Consider the following 8538-nt stretch of genomic DNA (forward strand, 5'->3'; position numbering starts at 1 on the left):
AAACCCTTTCTGAAAATGGGATGTGATCTTAGCTCCATCATCATTTAAAGGTTACCCATTTTTAGTGGCTTTACGACCCAAACACTGGAATTTCTGTAAAATTCCAATTAAAATAATATTTTGTCCCTAAAGGTACTTCTGACTTATGAAATATGTCCTCGCATTTGGTTCAGAGAATATGGCCACTGAGAAATTATGTGTGCAAATTAGAAATATTGGAATAATTTTTTGAAGATGTTAACTTTGTTATCCCTTATTAGCCACAATAGAAATATTTATCAGTTCTCTTTTTTGGGGTGAATTAACTTAAGGCAGGCACTGAATTGCATCATCTCCCACTGGGTAGTTACTGTTCTTGCCAAAGCCATTCTACATCACTCTGTAGAAAGGTGAAAAGTGGCAGGGAGAGCAAGGTCTTTACCCATTGTAGAAAGAGCTCCCCCCACTCCCCATTCACTGTATTTGATAGACAGAAATTAAGGGACAAGGGAATGACTGCTATTGGCTAATCAGAAAAATCTGGAAGGGGCAATGTTGTCTCTGAAAAAAAAAAAATTTGTGATGAGTCATTTATTACTAGTATCTTGCATTGAAGAGTCATGCAATTGCATACATGCAAATGAAGAAAGGTGTCTTGAAACAAGAATTAGTTTTTCATTTTGATAACTGGAGTTTGTTTCCCTGGAAGGAAAATATCCCTTCCCTCCCCTTCCCTTCCCTTCTCATCCCTCCCCTCCCCTCCCCACCCTTCCCCTCCTCTCCCCTTCCCTTCCTTCCCTTTCCCATTAGTATAATAAAGTTATATTGTGACCAAGTTCAATCCCTGATGTCCTGCCTATATACCAAGAGGCACATAAATGGGCATTTGTTTCCTTACTGTATATGAAATACAGATTAGTCAGCTCACAACAGCTTGCTGGCACCCAGACTAGTACATGGCTATACAGGCAGAGTATACACATGCTAAGACATCAGGAAGAGTGACAACAAGCACAGATGAATAAATAAGTAGCCAATGAATAAATAAGTAGCCAAATATGTAATAGAAGGAAAAAATCTTTATTGAGCACCTGCAATGTGCTAGACAAGTTGCATGGCTAAATCACTTCATCCCAACAATAATCCTTCAAGGGAGATATTATTATCTCTGTTTTACAGATGTAGGATCTGAGGTTAGAATGCCTTTTGCCCAAGGTCACACAGCTAAAGGGGAGCAACCACATTTGTGTCCAGGTGTGTGCTACCCTACTACTGCACCTACACAATAGACATTTAATTGATCCTCAGAGACACCATGCCCCATCCTTTGTTCTTTTAGCCTTAACTGGACTATCTTTGCTGAACTGAATTCTCATTGGTTAAAATGAATTTTCCTTCCATGGTTCTTAGGGCACCAGGAAAAGCCCCTCCTACTCTTTGGTCATTCATCCTCTGTTACTGTTATCTTTTACCAAACTAAGTATAATGTTTCTAGGCCCTTTCCTTTCCTTACTCTATACCAATTACCTAGGGTGTCATCCAATGCAGGTATGGATTGACACATGTACACAAATTTACATATTCCACCATGGGGTCTTTTCTGCTCTGACAAAGTAGGATCTATTTCAAGTATACTTATCTCTTCTTTGTAGCAACTGCCACAGTAACAGTTTTACTTTCCTTCCTGTGATTACTGATTACTCTGTTTCTCCATCAATTCTAAACTCTGCATGGCTGAGTTCTAAATACCTAGCATAGCAGATGCTCAATAAATATCTTCAAATAGATGTTAAATGCAGACATAGTCAATCCAATCTAGAGGATTTAATGTGCATGGGTAAGGGGAGATCCTACCACATAAGGGCAGGCTAAATAAGCAGAATGAAAAAGGACTAGGCATAGCTACTTCTGCTAGGCTGCTATGAGGGTATTAAATGAGTTGATAGGAAATATTTATACTCTGCTAATTTCCCCCACCAGGGTCACCTGAGGCTCTCTGATGCCTTGAAGATGTGAAAGTTGCTAAACGAAACCTCTGCCCCATTTTGCAAAGTAATTCATTGCTGAGGTGGCTGTCTCTTTGGCAGGTCAATCAAAGTCATTCAAGGATTGAATGGATTGTCACTACTTCCAAAAACTGACTCTATTGGCTGTGTAGGGACCCCTTAGTACAGGAAAAAATATCTCACTGAGCAATTCCTGTTCCCAAAGTGTTCCTGCAGTGCAGCAGGCGCAGTAGTGATATCAGCATTGCAGAAATAACACATTAGCACATCCTGTTCAAACCTTGGCCACTGTTAAGAAAATGGCACATGCCCCAAATGGGAATTTTCCAAAAAGTTAATGAGCAAAGAACAAAAGTATGACAGTCAGATAATTATGACTGAGATTTTCCCCTTTAACTAAAAAAGTAATTATAGGGCCTCAAATTGCAAACATTTCTCTCCAAATAATGTAGGGAGAAGTATTCATGTGAGAGAAGTAAACTATATGAAAAAAGAGGAAGGGTTGTGGGAAGGCATAGTCTCACATTATTGGAAGGAATGTAAATATACCTAATGTATTGATTTACTGTAGCTGTTTTGCAAATTACCACAAACTTAACGACATAAGACAAATTTATTATGTTAGACTGTTATGGATTAGGACGCCAACATAGATCTCACTGGGTTACTAAAAGCAAAGTGTCAGAGTAGTTACATTTGTTGCGTTTTCCTTTCCTTTGATTTTCCAGTTTCAGGGCACTGACTGCATTGCTTGGCACATAGCTCCCTTTGTCCAGCTTCAAAGATAGCACCAGTGAGGTAAGTCTCTGATTCTCACTTGATTTTCAAGGACCTTTGTGATTACATTGGACCTACACAAATAATCCTACTTTGAGGTCAAACTGGCTAGTAACTTTAATTCCATCAGCAATGTTACCTCACCTTTGCTACAGAAGATAACATCTTCATAGCTTCCAGAGATCATGGTATGGATAACTTTAGAGGACATTATTCTGTTACTTCTCTGAGGAACAATTTGTTAATGTCTTAAATTTTTTCATTTGACTCAGCAATTCCACCACTAAGAATAGGTATATATGGGTATACTTCAAGAGGTACACAAAAATATACATTGCAGCACTACTTAAACTAAATACTGGAAACCATCTAATGTTATTTAAATAGAGTCAGACTAAGTCAATTATAGTTAAACCTCAAGGTAGAATACTATGTGGCATGAAAAAGAAAAAGAAATGGAACTTTAAGTCCTGGCAATAAATACTCCCTAAAATATAAGGCTAAAGAGTGGGGAGGGGATGATAAGGGAAGTGCGGGACAAAAACAATGTAAAATATGCTGCCATTTGCAAGAGATCGGAAATGTAAGTACATATGTGCTTAGAATATTACTGAAAGGATACACTAGGAGCTGTGTAGTTAAGGTCCCTGGGAAGGAGAACTGGGGTAAAGAGATAGAAAAAAAAAACCTTATTTTTCACTGAATATCCTTAGGTACTTTTGAATATTTTTGAAAAATATTTGCAGTATTTAGTCTGAAAAAGAAAACAAGACAAATAAAAATCATAAAACATTAGAAAGGAGTCATCCAGGAAGATAGGAAGAATCAGAAGCTGGCTTTTTGATCTTTGTGACTGCGTCCCATATAATGCATGCAAGGAAAATATCCATGCTAATATGACTGCTACTTATGCCTCCAATGAAGTGTTTCTTTTCCTGGGGTCTCCACCTTTCCCAAGAGTCCTGAAGTCCGTGAAATGACAAGCAGTCTTTCCTGTGCAGGAATATATGCACTTTTCTGAAAAGAGTGAGCCTCTGGCTCACTCGTTCATTAGCTGGGAATGAGTAGAGTTAGTCAAACCAGATTTTAAAATAAAATAAGTGTTTTAAAATATGAAAAAAATTTTATGCAGTGTTTCATGTGTTTTAAAATATGAAAATAATGTTAAAATATTTAATATATAGTTAAATAAGAAAAGTAATCATATCATATGGACCTCCTTCAGTACTAAAATAGCTCATCAAGAAGATTCTTAGTGGCATCACTATGGAAGTTCTTTCACTAGAAGTACATACACTGAAAGAAAATATTAGGGGTGTGTTCACCTCAAATGCAGATACTGAAATTTTTGTGGTATGTAATATTTTACAAGTAATTCAGAAGGAAACCCACTCAAGGAAAAAAGAAAACCGTGTTTTACAAATAGGGACCTCACATAAGTATCCTCAACAGAAGCTGACAATTTGAGTACTTCTTAAAAATACATACTTCTTGAGTGATTTCTCCAAGTATCAGAATACTTCCAGTAAGGAATTAAATTGCAATTGAACAGCTTTTAACAATCTTGAAGTCATTTGTGATCTGGAGTCACATATGGGAGCTATTTCACAGACTTTATTAGAATTCATGAGTCAGGCTCACATAGTACTATTTGGCTTCTGCTTTGATTCATTGGCACTTGTAGACTCAATACTTACTTCATGATACCACTCAAACCTTTCCATAAGGACTGGCCTTGGGCATCCTGGACTACATAGTTCATATCCTTCCACTTTAAAATAATTTCTATTCAGGAAAAACAAATTTGTTCCTTTGAATTTCAGCTGGCTTGTTCTATAAACACAAAAGTAGTACATTAATTATGACCATAACACAATTATCACCAAAGCAATATCCAAGAAATTATGTTTATTACCCATAATAAGTAGAAAAGAGTATGATTTAGTGCCAAGATTTACATGTATACATAAAAGTACCCACTGTACCTGGGCAACAGGATTTAGGCTCCAAAGTCAGCAATAGCTAAAATGAGGCTATTACAGCTGTCATTATGTTCACCCTGCTTCCAAAATATACCTTTTCCCATTTCCTTTTCACCCCCTCTCCTATCTATATCCAACACCATTCTTTTATCCCTATCAAACTATTCAGTACACATTTACTGAGTAATTATGATGTACTGTTCTAAACCTATGAAATACAAGAGTGAACACAAGGATGTACTTATGAACCTTACATTCTAGTGAAGGAAAAAATACAATTTAAGTATGTGAATAAATTAGATAGTATTATGATAAGTGCCAAGAAATTGAGTTAGAAGATTATTGCTTGGACAGGGAGTAAGAACCTAATTTAGACCTAGTAAACAACAGATCAGCCTAGCTAATAAAGGTAAGTACATTTGAGCTAAGATCTAAAAGGAAAAGCCTGACTAGCATCAAGACTTTTAAAAATTGCCTATCTAAGGGCCCTCCCTGGTGGCGCAGCGGGTTAAAGCACAGCACTGAGAATCTAAAGCCACTTCCACATGAGTTCAATTCCCGCCTGCCCTGGAGATGACCACATGGCGTGGCAGACCTCTCCTGGCCCGCCCACTGCTCTCCTCAGCAGTGTACTTCGTCAATCTGCTTGTTCTGTTCCCCACTCTGTCACTGGTGAAGCCTCTCGCCTCCCCTGAGCTTCTGGCCTGTTCCCTAGTTCTGTATGTACAAATAAATAAATCTTTAAAAAAAAATTGTCTACCTAAGATGACTGTATTAAAAAGATGTGGTACATATACACAATGGAATATTACTCAGCAACCAAAAAAAAAAAAAACAAAAACCCATGTCTCTTGCCGCAACTTGGATGGAGCTGGAAAAGATCATGCTTAGTGAGATAAGCCAGAAAGAAAAAGAAAAATACTGGATGGTTTCGCTCATAGCAGGAGTATAATGGACTAGGCGAGAAAATAATAAGAATAATGAACAGCCATATACCAGAGACATTTTGTGGGGGTGGTGTTGGGGGGGGAGGCAGAGGGAGATGCACTTGACTATGGTGATGGCACATGGGTGACTTGGTGATGGGAAACCCACGGGGATTACAATTGAGATGAAAAATAAATGTACAAAATGATGTAAAAATGAACTATTATATATTTTTAAAATTGCCTACCTAGTAGCCATAAACTATTTTACCTTGCTATTGAAACCCCAGCTTTACTTGGGTGGCAATGCATATATCTCTAGGAACTAAATCATAATTTATTTAAGCCATTTCTGGTTCATGAAATATAAGGGGAGCCACTGAAAGTTTCTGAGGAACATGTTTATTTCTGCTAGGAGATCCACAAGTGAACAAAGCTGTCTTTAATTCTTTTCCCTTTTGCTTCAGCTATTGTCATGTTTTGATATGATACCCAGATCTGTGGTAGCCACCATGCAACTGTGAAAAGCTTGAAGAGCAATGTCAGCAGACTTAGTGTGATGGAAAGGATAGAGATAACTTGATGATATTGCCAAACTGCTAAATCAACCTTGGAACCATCTATCCTCATCCCTTTTCTTAAACTGTAAATAACTGTCTATGCCTTAAGTCTTTGTTAGCTGAGATTTTGGTCATTTGTCTTGAAAGGACATGACTGATTTAACAGAAATGTGACATGATCATAAATGGGTGAAATACACATATATATGTATGTATATATGCATATGTATGTATCTTTGGTAACTATGTGAAGAGATTCTAAAGTGCAAAAATGGAACAGAGATAGAAAAGACTACTGCAGTAGTCCCAAAGGAGGATTATGGTGTCTAGTGAAAGAGGAATCAGTAAAGCAGGGGAGAACAGACATATTTAAGACATATTTGCAGGGAAAAAATAAGGGTTGTTGGTCCAGATATAGGTGAAAGACATATATGAGTTAAGGCTAACCTTTCTGGACCTGATAATGGTGCCATTTTATTCACATAGAAAGACATGAATAAGCTTAATAGAGGGGTGAAATCAAGAGTTCCTTTATGAACATTTTAAATTTATAATATGTGAGTCATTCAAAGAAAGATGTCAACAGGTAGACATGAGTCTGGATTCTGGAGTTAAGTCAGAGCTTGGATTTCATTTTGGGAGTTGTCAATGTATAGATGTTATTTAGAGTCATGGGAACAGAAAAAGCAAGACTCTCCCCACTGGCATTCATTTGTGGAACTCTAAAATTACAGGTCTGTTAGAAGGGAAGGACACTGCCAAAGAGACTAAGGAGTAGTGAGAGAAGTAGGAGCAAAATCAATAACAGCAACCATACTTAACATTTGAGCAGGCATTGCTCAAAGACCTTCATGTCATTTTCTTCTGTGGTTAATCTCTAAATTCAAAAGGTTTAGGCACAGTACTTCTCTATTTCTATTAGTTATTGATGTGTACATATGCTTGTTGGGAAATATTAAAATGACACACTACTGGAGGCTAAATGTGGAGAGTAAAGATGGTAAAAATTTTAACCCACCTTTACCCATTAGACGAATTAACAATTCTCAAACTCCTGAAATCATCTACACACATATACTTGCACACACATACGCACTTATTTTCACACAAATTGGATCATTCTTTCTCCAGATAGATGATAGACATAATCCAATTCTGGAAATAGCTTTTTTTTTTCTCTAACTCCACACATTTTAGAGATGTTTCTATGTCTGTCAGCACATTTGTATCTATTTTTATAAGACTTAAATAATATTCCATTGTATTAAAGTATAATTTAAGTGGACCCTCCTGGTAGCACAGCCGGTTAAAGCACAGCACTAAGAAGCTAAAGCCAACTGAGCATGAGTTGGATTCCCAGCCCCAGAGGTTTTCCACATGGTGTGCCAGATCTCTCCTGACCTGCCCACTGACCCCCTCAGCGGTATACCTCCACTATCTGCCCATTCTACTCCCCACTCTGTCTCTGGGGAATCCTCTCACCTCCCCCGCACCTCTGGCCTGTACCCCAGTTCTGTATGCATGAATAAATAAATCTTGTTTAAAAATGTAATTTAAGTACCTCTATGTATGTGCAATTAGATTGTTTTTGTTGTTGTTGTTGTTACACACAAAATACTGGAATTAACATCGTTATTCTTAAATCATTTGACACTGTTACCAAAAAATCTGTTGGATAATTTCCTGATCATGAAATCGCTAAATCAAAACCCTCAAACCTTCGGTATTGTCAAATTATACCCCCCAAATTTTACCCAAATGACGGTCTTAAAGCATTTCTATTAGCATCTTGTCAACACACGGTATTGGTAGTTTGCCAATCTACTAAACTGAACAAATGGCGCCTATTTGAATCTCTTTTATTATGAGTAGAGCATAGAGGCATGATATTAAATGTGCACATTTCGAAGTCAGGCTCCGTGAGCTGATGCCATCTCTTCCCTTTGAAGTGTGATGGGGGTATTATGTGTGCATACTTTTCTTCTGAGAGGGGGATAATGAGAGCACAAATCTTCAGGATTAAACAAGAAACGTAGGAATACAGAATACTCCCTGTATCTGAGCTATCAACAGTACACATCTCAAATTTTTTAAGTCATACTCGTTCCAGTACTTCATCTTTAGCGTACTCTTTCCGATTATGGTTCGCAGAACTCTTGCTGCTTGTTAACTCTAAAAGAGACGAAAATCAGCTCTCCGAAATTCCTCCTTTTCTTCCCTCACCCCCTACCTCAGAACTACTGGCTCACACATATCCAAGTACGAGAATGAGTTGCAGTTTTTAAGCAATGCACAAAGTGGACGACAC

The sequence above is a fragment of the Condylura cristata genome, unplaced genomic scaffold, assembly GCF_000260355.1.
Source record: "Condylura cristata isolate star-nosed mole 26May11 unplaced genomic scaffold, ConCri1.0 scaffold00006, whole genome shotgun sequence".
Classification (NCBI taxonomy): Eukaryota; Metazoa; Chordata; class Mammalia; order Eulipotyphla; family Talpidae; genus Condylura; species Condylura cristata.